The sequence below is a fragment of the Neomonachus schauinslandi genome, chromosome X (genome assembly GCF_002201575.2).
Source record: "Neomonachus schauinslandi chromosome X, ASM220157v2, whole genome shotgun sequence".
NCBI classification, from domain to species: domain Eukaryota; kingdom Metazoa; phylum Chordata; class Mammalia; order Carnivora; family Phocidae; genus Neomonachus; species Neomonachus schauinslandi.
Genome location: NC_058419.1, coordinates 79,146,277 through 79,159,322, shown reverse-complemented (window position 1 = coordinate 79,159,322; position 13,046 = coordinate 79,146,277).

Genomic DNA, 13,046 nt, shown 5'->3' with positions numbered 1-13,046 from the left:
ATGATATCACTTAACTCTCAAATTCTGCCCCCGTGATCCAGTTTATCTCTCTTTTTCTCAGCCTCTTTATTTTCCAACATTGGTCCTCTGTATCACTAATTGTCTCTTCCGCCTCACTTATCCTAGCAGTTACAGTCTCCATTTTTGATTGCACCTCATTAATACCTTCTTGATTTTGACTTGGTTAGATTTTAGTTCTTTTATTTCTCCAGAGAGGGTTTCTCTATCTTCAATGCTTTTTTCAAGCCCAGCTAGTACCTTTAAAATCGTCATTCTGAACTCTAGTTCCGACATCTTACTAATGTCTGTATTGAATAGGTCCCTGGCATTCAGTACTGCCTCTTGTTTTATTTTGGATTTTTTTGTTGTTGTTGAGGTGATTTTATCCATCTTGTCATTTTGTCCAGAGGAGAATAGATGAATGAGAGAACAAAATGCTAACAGGGTAACAACGATCCCAGAAAAATGTATGCTAAACAAATCAGAAGAGACCTGAAACCAGGGAAAAGAAAGGGAAAGAAAGAAAAAAGAAAAAAAAGAAAAAGAAGAAGATAAAAAACAAACAAACAAAGAAAAAAACAGAATATGATCAGATATGATGAAGCTGGTACCTAGATCAGTGCCACACACTAGATTTGGGGCGTATTTTGGTCTGTTAGACGAAAGTGCCTCCCAAAATTTTAAAGAAAGAAAAACTTATATATGTACAAAAATAAGGAAAAATATGATGAAGGGATGGAATATGGCTGTAAAGATGAAAATTATAGAAGATTTTATAAAAGGAATTGATAAGATAAGAAGTTGGTTGAAAAAGGAAAAAGAGGATAAAAAAAAAGGAGAGAATGTGATTAGGCAGGAGACTAGAACAAAGCCATACACAAGATATTTGGGTTTTGGGGGGTCTGTTAGAAGAAACTGTATCCCAAACTTTTAAAGAGAGAACAACTTATATATATGTACCAAAAATATGTTTAACTACTATGAAGGGATAAAATATGACTCTAAAAAAGTACAATAAAAAAATTTTTTTTTGAATTTTATTATGTTATGTTAGTCACCATACAATAAATCATTGGTTTTTGATGTGGGGATCCATGATCCATTGTTTTCGTAAAACACCCAGTGCTCCCTGCAGTACGTACCCTCCTTGATACCCATCACTGGGCTAACCAATCCCCCCTTCCCCCTCCCCTCTAAAACCCTGTTTGTTTCTCAGAGTCCATAGTCTCTCATGGTTCATCTCTCCTTCCAATTCCCCACCCCTCATTTTTCCCTTCCTTCTCTTAATGTCCTCCATGCTATTCCATATGTTCCACAAATAAGTGAAACCATATGATAACCGACTTTCTCTACTTGATTTATTTCATTAGCATAATTTCCTCTACTCCCATCCATGTTGATGTAAAAGCTGGGTATTCATCCTTTCTGATGGCTAATATTCCACTGTATATATGGACCACATCTTCTTTATCCATTCATCTGTTGAAGGGCATCTCGGCTCTTTCCACAGTTTGGCTATTGTGGACATTGCTGCTATGAACATTGGGGTGCATATGGCCCTTCTTTTCAGTACATCTGTGTCTATGGGGTAAATACCCAGGAGTGCAATTGCTGGGTCATAGGGTAGTTCTATTTTTAATTTTTTGAGGAACCTCCACAGTTTTCCAAGGTGGCTGTACCAATTTACATTCCCACCAACAGTGTAAGAGGGTTCCCCTTTCTCAACAACCTCTCCAACATTTGTTGCTTCTTACCCTGTCCATCTTTGCCATTCTAACTCGTGTAAGGTGGTATCTCAATGTGGATTTGATTTAAATTTCCCTGATGGCTATTGATGATAAACCTTTTTTCATGTGTCTGTTAGCCATTTGTATGTCTTCTTCAGAGAAGTGTCTGTTCATCTCTTCTGCCCACTTTTTGACTTGATTATTTGTTTTTTGGGTGTTCAGTTTGAGAAGTTCTTTATAGATCTTGGATACCAGCCCTTTATCTGTAGTGTCATTTGCCAATATCTTCTCCAATTCTGTGGGTTGCCTCTTTGTTTTGTTGACTGTTCCTTTGCTGTGCAGAAGCTTTTGATCTTGAAGAAGTCCCAAAAGTTCATTTTTGCTCTTGTTTCACTAGCTCTTGGAGGCCCTCCTAGAAACCTATAAGCTGCCAAGACTGAAACAGGAAGAAATTCACAACCTGAATAGGCCAATAACCAGTAACGAGAGTGAAGCAGTGATCAAAAACCTCCCAAAAAACAAGAGTCCAGGGCCTGATGGATTCCCTGGGGAATTCTACCAAACTTTCAAAGAAGAAATAATACCTATTCTACTGAAGCTGTTTCAAAAAATAGAAACAGAAGGAAAACTTCCAAAGTCATATATGAGGCCAACATTACATTAATCCCCAAACCAGGCAAGACCCCATCAAAAAGGAGAATTTCAGACCGATATCCCTGATGAATATGGTTTCCAAAATCCTAAAAGAAATCCTAGCTAACAGGATCCAACAATACATTAAAAGGATCATCCACCATGACCAAGTGGAATTTATCCCTAGGATGCAAGGGTGGTTCAACATTTGCAAATCAATGTGATAGAACTCATTAATAAGAGGAGGGAGAAGAACCATATGGTCCTCTTAATTGATGCAGAAAAAGCATTTGACAAAATACAACATCCTTTCCTGATTAAAACTCTTCAGAGTATAGGGATAGAGGGAACATTCCTCAAGTTCATAAAATCCATCTATGAAAAACCCACAGCGAATATCATCCTCAATGGGGAAAAGCTGAGAGCCTTTCCCTTAAGATCAGGAACACGTCAAGGATGCCCACTCTCGCCACTATTGTTCAACATAGTACAAGAAGTCCTAGCAACAACAATCAGACAACAAAAAGAAATAAAAGTATTCAAATTGGCAAAGAAGAAGTCAAACTCTCTCTTTTCACAGATGACATGATACTTTATGTGGAAAACCCAAAAGTCTCCACCCCCAAATTACTAGAACTCATACAGCCATTCAGTAATGTGGCAGGATACAAAATCAATGCACAGAAATCAGTTGCTTTCTTATACACTAACAATGCAACTGTAGAAAGAGAAATTAGAGAAACGATTCCATTTACAATAGCACCAGAAACCATAAGATACCTCAGAATAAACCTAACCAAAGAGGTGAAGGATATATACTCTAGGAACTACAGAACACTCATGAAAGAAATTGAAGAAGACACAAAAAGATGGAAAAATATTCCATGCTCATGGATCCGAAGAATAAACATTGTTAAAATGTCTATGCGACCCAGAGCAATCTATACCTTCAGTGCCATCCTGATCAAAATTCCAATGACATTTTTCAAAGTGCTGGAACAAACAATCCTAAAATTTGTATGGAATCAGAAAAGACCCCGAATCGCCAAGGAAATGCTGAAAAAGAAAAACAAAGCTGGGGGCATCACGTTGCCTGATTTCAAGCTATATTACAAAGCTGTGATCATCAAGACAGCATGGTACTGGCACAAAAACAGACATATAGACCAATGGAACAGAATAGAGAACCCAGATATGGACCCTCAACTCTATGGTCAAATAATCTTCGACAAAGCAGGAAAAAACATGCAATGGAAAAAAGACAGTCTCTTCAATAAATGGTGCTGGCAAAATTGGACAGCCACATGCAGAAGAATGAAACTCGACCATTCTCTAACACCATTCACAAAGATAAACTCAAAGTGGATGAAAGACCTCAATGTGAGACTGGAATCCATCCAAATCCTAGAGGAGAACATAGGCGGTAACCTCTTTGACATCGGCCACAGCAACTTCTTTCAAGATACATCTCCAAAAAATTTTTTTTTTAAAAAAAGGGATTGATAAAATGTTGGTTGAAAAAGGGAAAAAGAAAAATTTAAAAAAAAGAAAGTTAGAAAAAATAATTAACTTTGAAAGACTAAAGAATCATGGGAAAAAAGCAATGAATTCTATGTGCGGTATTCCCCTAGTGCTGGAGTTCTGCCCTTCTCATTGACCGGTAAACTTGGTCTTGGCTGGCTGTTCTTGCTGATCTTCTGGGGGAGGGGCCTGTTTCTGTGGTTCTCAAATGTCTTTGCCAGAGGCGGAATTGTCCGCCCTTGCCTGGGCAGGCTAAGTGATCTGCTCGGGTTTGCTCTCGAGAGCTTTTGTTCCCTGCAAGCTTTCTGTACAGCTTTGGAGGACGAGAGTGAAAATGGCGGCCTCCCAATCTCCACCCTGGAGGAGCCGAGAACTTGGGCCCCCAGTCCTCAGTGCACCCAGAGAAAAGCAGTCAATCACTCCCGTCTCCCTGGTCTCTGCCTGCACTCTGTGCTCAACCGGTCTGTGACCGAGCATTTCTATCTCTGGCACAGAACCCCATTTGGAGTCTCCAAACCCAGCAGTTCCCTGCGGTGCACTCCTGCACTGCTCCTCCCAGGGGGAGGAAGGGGAGTCTCCCTGGATCTGTGGCTTGTTGGGTCCCTGCTGAAAGAGCAGTGGCCCGACTGTGCTGTGGATCATGGTTTATGGCAACCCTGAGCTGAGAGCCCATTCCTCAGCTTCGTCTCTGCAGCTGGCTTCCCTGCTCCGATACCTGGGAGCTCTGCCACCCTCAGGCACCCCAGTCTTACTGTGACCCCGAGGGTCCTGAGACCTCACTGTCTCAGTGAGAGTTCCACCCCCCGCTTAGCCACTGGAGCGATGTCCCTCAGCAGAGCTGACTTCTAAAAGTTCTGATTTTGTGCTCTGTTGCTCTACCACTTGCCAGTAGCGGCTGACGGAGGCCCCCTCCCCCGCCGTCTGTCTTCCGGAATATCGCCTTGGATTCACTTCCCCGCATGTCCTACCTTCCAGAAAGTGGTCGCTTTTCTGCTCAGAGAGTTGCTGCTATTCTTTTCTTCTATCTCCTGTTGAGTACATAGGTGTTCAGAATGGTTTGATCCCTATCTAGCTGAATTCCTGGGACCAGACAAAATTTAGGTCTCCTACTCCTCTGCCATCTTGCTCCTCCTCCCTGTTTTCTTTTTCATAAGTCTGGCTACAGGTTTATTGATTTATTATTTTTTTCAACGAATCAGCTCATGGTTCCTTTGATGTGTTCTATTGATTTTTTAGTTTCCATATCATTTATTACTTCTCCAATCTTTATTATGTCCCTGCATCTGCTGGCTTTAGGATTAATTTGTTTTTTCTTTTTCTGGCTCCTTTAGGTATAAGGTTTGGTTGTGTATTTGAGATTTTTCTTGATCTTGGGGTAGGCATGTATTACTATATACATCCCTCTTAGGAATTTTTTTTTTTTTTTGCTACATTGAAAGGGTTTGGGACTGTTGTGTTACCCTGTTTCTTCTTCTTTTTTAAAACATTTAAATTTAATTAATTAACATATAGTGTATTATTAGTTTCAGAGTTAGTGTTCAGTGATTCATCTGTCATATATAACACCCAATGCTCATTTCATCATGTGCCCTCCTTAAAGCCCATCACCCTGTTACCCCATCCCTCAACCCCCCACATTAACATTCCTCTGGCTATATTTTTCAGAGTATAGATCCTTTACCTCTTGGTTAGGTCTATTCCTAGATATCTTATGGTTTTCGGTGCAGTTGTAAATAGGATCAATTCCTTAATTTCTCTTTTTTCTGTTTCATTGTTACTATATAGAAATTCAACTGATTTCTTTGCATTGATTTTGAATCCTGCCACTTTGTTGACTTCCTGTATGAATTCTAGCAATTTGGGGGTGGAGTCTCTTGGGCTTTCCACGTAGTAAATCATGTCATCTGCAAAGAGTGAGTGTTTGACTTTACCTTGGCTGATTCAGATGCCTTTTATTTCTTTTTGTTGTCTGATTGCTGAAGCTAGGACTTGTAGTACTATGTTGAACAACAGTGATGAGAGTGGACATCCCTGCCATGTTCTACACCTTAGGGGTAAAGCTCTTAGTTTTTCCCCTTTGAGAATGATATTCGCTCTGGGCTTTTCATGGTTTTTATGATAATGACGTATTTTCCTTCTATCCCTACACTGTGCAGAATTTTCTCAAGAAAGGATGCTGTACTTTGTCAAATATTTTTCTGCATCTATTGAGAGGACTATGTGGTTTTTGTCCTTTCTTTTATTAACGTAGTGTATCACAATGATTGATTTAAGGATGTTGAACCACACTTGCAGCCCAGGAATAAATCCCATGTGGTCATGGTGAATAATCCCTTCAATTTACTGTTGGATCCTATCATCTACGATCTTAGTGAGAAATTTTGGATCCATGTTCATCAGGGATATTGGTCTGTAATTCTCCTTTTTGGTGAGATCGTTGGTTTGATGAATTAGGTAATGCTGGCCTCATAGAACGAGTTTGGAAGTTTGCTTTCCCTTTCTATTTTTTGAAACAGCTTCAGAAGAATAGGTATTAATTCTTCTTTAAATGTTTGGTAGAATCCCCTGGGAAGCCATCTGGCCCTGTACACTTGTTTGTTGGGAGATTTTTGATTACTGCTTCAATTTCCTTGCTACTATGGGTCTGTTTAAGTTTTCCATTTCTTCTTGTTTCAGTCTTGGTAGTTTATATGTTTCCAGGAACGCATCCATTTCTTCCAGATTGCCTAATTTGTTGGCATATAGTTGCTCATATGTTCTTACAATTGTTTGTATTTCTATGGTGTTGGTTGTGATCTCTCCTCTTTCATTCATGATTTTATTAATTTAAGTCCTTTCTCTTTTTGATAAGTCTAGTTAGGGGTTTATTGATCTTAATTATTTCAAAGAACCAGGTCCTAGTTTTGTGATCTGTTCTACCAAAAAATAAATTTTAATGCAATGAAAGGGAGCCAAAAATGAACAATATATCTATAAAATGTAAATGTAAAAATGAAAATTTAAAAAGAATTTTATTTTATTTTATTTTATTATGTTATGTTAGTCACCATACAATACATAATTAGTTTTTGATGTGGTGATCAACGATCTGTTGCTTTCATATAACACCCAGTGCTCCATACACTACGTGGCCTCCTTAATACCCATCACCGGGATAACCCAACCCCCCACTCCTCTAAAACCCTGTTTGTTTCTCAGAGTCCATAGTCTCTCATGGTTCATCTCTCCCTCTAATTCCCCCCCTTCATTATTCCCTTCCTTCTCCTAATGTCTTCCATGCTATTCCTTATGTTCCACAAATAAGTGAAACCATACGATAATTGATTTTCTCTGCTTGACTTATTTCACTTAGCATAATCTCCTCCAGTCCCATCCATGTTGATGTAAAAGTTGGGTATTCATCTTTTCTGATGGCTGAGTAATATGCCATTGTATATATGGACCACATTTTCTTTATCCATTCATCTGTTGAAGGGCATTTCAGCTCTTTCCACAGTTTGGCTATTGCAGACATTGCTGCTATGAACATTGGGGTGCATATGGTCTCTCTTTTTACTACATCTGTGTATTTGGAGTAAATACCCAGGAGTGCAATTGCTGGGTCATAGCGTAGTTCTATTTTTAATTTTTTGAGGCACCTCCACACTATTTTCCAAAGTGGCTGTACCAACTTGCATTCCCACCAACAGTGTAAGAGAGTTCCCCTTTCTCCACAACCTCTCCAACATTTGTTGTTTCTTACCTTCTCAATTTTTGCTGTTCTAACTGGTGTAAGGTGGTATCTCAGGATGGTTTTGATTTGAATTTCCCTGATGGCTAATGATGATGAACATTTTTTCATGTGTTGTTAGCCATTTGTATGTCTTCTTCAGAGAAGTGTCTGTTCATGTCTTCTGCCCATTTTTTGACTTGATTATTTGTTTTTTTAGGTGTTGAGTTTGAGAAGTTCTTTATAGATCTTGGATACCAGCCCTTTATCTGTAGTGTCATTTGCAAATATCTTCTCCCATTCTGTGGGTTGCCTCTTTGTTTTGCTGACTGTTTCCTTTGCTGTGCAGAAGCTTTTGATCTTGATGAAGTCCCAAAAGTTCATTTTTGCATTTGTTTCACTAGCTTTTGGAGATGTATGTTGAAAGAAGTTGCTGTGGCTGCTGTCAAAGAGGTTATTGTCTAGGATTTGGATGGATTCCTGTCTCACATTGAGGCCTTTCATCCATTTTGACTTTATCTTTGTGTATGGTGTTAGAGAATGGTTGAGTTTCATTCTTCTGCATGTGGCTGTCCAATTTTTCCCATCACCATTTATGGAAGAGACTGTCTTTTTTCCATTGCGTATTTTTTCCTGCTTTGTCGAAGATTAGTTGACCATAGAGTTGGAGGTCCATATCTGGGTTTTCTATTCTGTTCCATTGGTCTATATGTCTGTTTTTGTGCCAGTACCATGGTGTCTTGGTGATCACTGCTTTGTAATATAGCTTGAAATCAGGCAACGTGATGCCCCCAGCTTTGTTTTTCTTTTTCAGCATTTCCTTGGCGATTCGGGGTCTTTTCTGATTCCATACAAATTTTAGGATTGTTTGTTCCAGCACTTTGAAAATGTCATTAGAACTTTTAAAAGTTGAAAAAATAAACTAGTTGAAAGAGAAAAGAAAAAGAAATTTTAAACTGAAAGCCTAAAGAATCATGAGAAAAAAACCTCAAATCTATGTACTATTTAACCTAGCACTGGAGTTTTTCATTTCTGTGTTATTGGTAAATTTGGTATTAGCCTGAATTTCCTGCTGGTCTTGTGGAGGAGGGGTCAATGACACTGATTCTTAGGTGTTTTTGCCCTGGTGCAGTTGCACCACCCTTGCCAGGGTCACAGGCTCACTGTAAGCATCTCTGGATTGTCTATGTGGCTTTTGTTCCCTGAAGGCTTTCTGTACGACTTTAGAGGTTGAAAATAAAAATTGCCATGCCCCAATCTCTAGCCATGATGGTGAAAGGTCCGGGCTCTCACTCTTCAGTTTGCCCTCAGGGAAAAGCAGTCAATCACTTTTGTCTCCCTGGTTTCTGTCCACACTTTGTGTTCACCCCGCCTGTGACCAAGCATTTTTATCTTAGGCATTTGACCCCACTTTGAGTCTCCAAACATTGTATACTCCTGTGTGTGCACACCCCTGTTGCCTGAGTCTCTCAGCTCTGCAGACTCCTGTGGCACATACCCCTGCCACTGGAATCTCAAAACCCTGTGGATTCCTACAGTGCCCATTCATGTCTCTCCTCCTGGGGGAAGGAGGAGGGTCTCATTTTGGTTCTGCTGCTTGCTGTGCCCCTGCTCTGAGAGTGGTCACCCAGTCATGCAACGGTTTGAGGGTTGTAGCAACACCAAACTGAAAGCTCACTCCAGTCCTTGCTGATTGCAGCTGGATTACCTGATCTGATGCTTGGGAATTCTGCAGTGCTCAGGCACCCCCATTCTTTCTGTGACACTGGGGATCTTGTGACCACACTGTCCCACCTAGGATTCTGCCCAGTTTTGCCACCTGAGTGCCTTTCAAGCAGGGACATCCCTTACAGGAGCAGGCTTCTGAAAGTTCTGATTTGGAGCTCCGCTGCTTTATCACTTTAGTAGACAGCTTACAAAGGCTTCCACCCCCTGCAGTTTATCTTCTTATATATTGCCTCAGAATCATTTCTCTGTACCTCCTACCTTGCAAAAAGTGTTAGCTTTTCTATTTGTAGACTTGTAGCAATTTTTTCTTAGATCTCATGTTGAGTGCATAGGTTTTCAGAATGATTTGATAGCTATCTAGCTGAATTCCATGGACCAGGTGAAACTAGTGTCCACCAATCCTCCACCATCTTTCTTGAAGTCCTGGATTGTTGTGTTTTCATTTTCAAATTTTCCCTGTATTTTTAAATTTCTTTCTTAATTTCTGGATTAACCCACTCATTGTTTAGTACCATGTTGTTTCACCTCAATGTATCTGTGTTCTTTCCAAATTTTTTTTGTCATTGATTTCTAGTTTCATGGTGTTATGGTTAGAAATATGCATAGTATGATCTCAATCTTTGTGTAGTTGTTGAGGCCTGATTTGTGACCTGGTGTGAGACCTATCCTGGAAACTATCCTATGTGCACTTGAAAATAATGTGTATTCTGTTGCTTTAGGATGGCATGTTTAGAATATATCTGTTAAGTGTACCTGGTGCAGTGTGTAATTCAAAGCTATTGTTTCATTGCTGATTTTCTGCTTAGAAGATGTGTCTATTGATGCAAATGTGGTGTTAAAGATTATTATCAATTAGTTCCTTTATTTTTGTCATTATCTTATATATTTTGGTGATCTCATGTTGGGGGAATAAGTATTTAAAACTGTTAGATCACCTTCTTAGATAGTCCCATTTTTTTCTCTGGGTATTCACCCCAAAGATACAGATGTAGTTAAAAAAAGGGGGGCACACACCCCCCAATTTTCATAGCAGCAATGTCCACAATAGCCAAACTGTGGAAGGAGCCAAGATGCCCTTCAACAGATGAATGGATAAAGAAGATGTGGTTCATATATACAATGGAATATTATTCAGCCATCAGGAAGGATGAATACCTACCATTTGCATCAACATGGATGAAACTGGAGCATATTATGCTAAGTGAAATGAAAGACAATTATCATATGGCTTCACTCATAGGTGGAATATAAGGAATAGCACAGAAAACCATAGGGGAAGGGAGGGAAAACTGAATGGGAAGAAATCAGAGAGGTAGCAAAACCATGAGAGACTCTGGACTCTGGGAAGCAAACTTAGGGTTGCAGAAGGGGATGAGGGTGCTGGGATGGAGTAACTGGGTGGTGGGCATTAAGGAGGGCACATGATGCAATGAGCACTGGGTGTTATATGCAACTAATGAATCATTGAACACTACATCAAAAACTAATGATGTACTATTTGTTGGCTAATTGAATTTAAACTTTAAAAAAAGTACTAATTCAAGGGATACATGCACCCCGGTGTCTATAGCAGCATTATCTACAATAACCAAACTATGGTAACTGCCCAGTGTCCATTGACTAATGAGTGAATAAAGAAGTGTATCTTGTCTAGGATTTTGATCTATTCTTGTCTCACATTTATGTCTTTCATCCACTTTGCATTTATTTTTCTGTATGGTTTAAGAAAGTGGTCCAGTTTCATTCTTCATCATGTTGCTGTCCAATTTTCCAGCACCTTTTGTTGAAAAGACTGCTTTTTTTCCATTGGATATTCTTTCCTGCTTTGTCAAAAATTAGTTGACTATATAGTTGTGGGTCCGTTCCTGGGTTTTCCATTCTGTTCCACTACCAGAACTATGTGTCTGTTTTTGTGCCAGTACCATGCACTGTTGATGATTACAACTTTGTAATCCATTTCTTTGTGTCTTCTGCAATTTCTTTCATAGTGTTCAATAGTTTTCAGACTACAGATCTTTCACCATTTTTGTTAGGTTTATTCCTAGGTATCTTATGGTTTTGGTGCAATTGTAAATGGGATCAATTCCTTGATTTCTCACTGTGCTGCTTCATTATTGCTGTATGGAAATGCAATGGATTTCCGTGCATGGATTTTATATCCTGTGACTTACTGAATTCCTGTATCAGTTCTAGCAATTTTTTGGTGGAGTTTTCCAGGTTTTCTACACTGAGTATCATATTCTCTGTGAAGAGTGAATCTTTCACTTATTCTTTGCCAATATGGGTGCATTTTATTTCTTTTTGTTGTCTGACTGCTGAGGCTAGGACATCCAGTACAATGTTGAACAACAGTGGTGAGAGTGGACATACCTGACTTGTTCCTGACCTTGGGGGAAAACCTCTCAGTTTTTCTACATTGAGGATGATATTAACTCTGGGTCTTTCATATATGTGTGAATGAGTTTGGAAGTTTTCCTTCCATTTCTATTTTTTTTAACAGCTTCAGAAGAATAGGTATTAATTCTTCTTTAAATGCTTGGTAGAATTCCCCTGGGAAGCCATTAGTCCCTGGACTCTTGTTTGTTGGGAGTTTTCGATTGCTGATTCAATTTATTTGCTGGTTATGGGTCTGTTCAGGATATATATTTCTTCCTTTTTCAGTTTTGGTAGTATATATGTTTTCAGGAATTTACCCATTTCCTCGAGATTGCCCAAGTTTTGGCATATAATTTTTCATAGTATTCTCTTATATATTTTTTGTATTTCTTTGGTGTCGTTTCTGATCTCTCCTCTTTCAATCATGATTTTATTTATTCAGGTCCTTTCTCGTTTCCTTTTGATAAGTCTGGCTAGGGGTTTATTAATCTTATTAATTCTTTCAAGAACCAGCTCCAAGTTTCATTGATCTGTTCTACTTTTAAAAAAAATTATATCATTTATTTCTGCTCTACTATTTTTTGTTTCCCTCCTGCTGCTGGATTTATGTTTTATTTGCTCCTGTAGGTGTACATTTAGATTGTGTATTTGAGACTTTTCTTGCTTCTTGAGGAAGTCTTGTATTGGTATATTCTGCTGTCTTACAACTGCCTATGCTGCATCCCAAAGGTTTTGGGCTACTGCATTTTCATTTTCCTTTTTTTTTTTTATTTCTTCTTTAATTTCTTGGTTAAACCGTTCATTCTTTAGCAGAATGTTCTTTGACCTCCATGTATTTGTGGTGTTTCCAATTTTTTTGTGTGTGTATTTGACTTCAAGTTTTATAGCATTGTAGTCTGAAAATATGCATGATATGATCTCAATCTTTTTGTACAGGTTGAGGTCTGATTTGTGTTCCAGTATGTGATCTACTCTGGAGAATGTTCTATGTTCAATCAAAAAGAATGTGTATTCTTCTGCTCTAGAATGAAATACTCTGAATATAGTTGTTAAGTCCATTTGGTCCAGTGTGTCATTCACAGCCACTCTGTCCTTACTGATCTTTTGCTTAGATATCTGTCCATTGCTGTGAGTGGGGTGTTAAGGTCCCCCACTATTATTTTATTTTTGACAATGAGTTTAAGTTTGTTATTAATTGATTTATATATCTGGCTGTTCCGAAGTTAGGGGCATTAATATTTACAATTGTTAGATCTTCTTGTTGGGCAGACCCCTTTATTATGATATAGTACCCTTCTTTATCTCTTATTACAGTCTTTGGTTTAAAGTCTAGTTTGTTTCATATATGTATG